Raw genomic sequence first — 1,052 nt, forward strand, 5'->3', positions numbered from 1 at the left:
TTTTCTGTCAAATGGTGATAAAAATAGTTGTGCTCCATCCCTCAGAGGGCTGTTGTGAGGAGGGCGATGCGTAAACTGTGAGGCTCTATGTAACATAGGAGCTATTATTATCCCTCCGGCTCACAAAGATGTCTCTCTTCTCTGAACTCTAGAAATGGCATTTAGAGTCTGAGGGACATACTCTAGTCCTTGATCACTCACTGTGGAGTCTTGGTCTTTAACTCTTCCTTATCTGTCTTCCTTCCCTAGTGCCTCCTTGTTGAAGACATGGCACTGGTACAGAGCTGAAACTGGGGGGGGGGGCTGCTCCGTTTCCCCTCTTCCCAGCGCCCAAGGACATTTTATGCATGCCCCATCCCTCTGACCAGTGGCCCAATGCCAATACTTTCCCCCTCAGATCTCTCTAGTAATGGGGAGCTCACTGAAAGCTTGAATTTGCCCTCTAGGCACTTGAACTTTATTTTATTTTATTTGTATTATTATTTTTAAAACCCTGACCTTTCATCTTGGAATCAATACTGTGTATGGGTTCCAAGGCAGAAGAGTGGTAAGGTTAGGCAATAAGGGTCAAGTGACTTGCCCAGGGCCACACAGCTGGGAAGTGTCTGAGGCCAGATTTGAACCTAGGACCTCCCCTCTCTAGGCCTGGTTCTCAATCACTGAGCAATCCAGCTGCCCCTGGCACTTGAACTTTAAAGGTTTGCCAATGCTGCCCTCATGGAACTTCCTGGGAGCTCTCAGTGGGCAGAGCATCAGCCTCTTTCTATTAGATACTCACTGGAGCCTAGAGTCAGGGAAGCAAATATAGGTAGACTTAGGTATGGGCATGTTAAATGAGTGGTATGGTTGGCTGGTGGCCAGATAAGGCAAGATAAGGTAATAACTTACCAGTCAGGGACTAGAGTCCTTCATTCCTTCGATTGTGTGTGTGTGTGTGTGTGTGTGTGTGTGTGTGTGTGTGTGTGTGTGATAGAATTACAAGAGGGAAGCCTCTCTAACATTCCATCACTCTCTCTCTCTCTCTCTCTCTCTCTCTCTCTCTCTCTCTCTCT

This window comes from Gracilinanus agilis, chromosome 1 (genome assembly GCF_016433145.1).
Source record: "Gracilinanus agilis isolate LMUSP501 chromosome 1, AgileGrace, whole genome shotgun sequence".
Lineage (NCBI taxonomy): Eukaryota > Metazoa > Chordata > Mammalia > Didelphimorphia > Didelphidae > Gracilinanus > Gracilinanus agilis.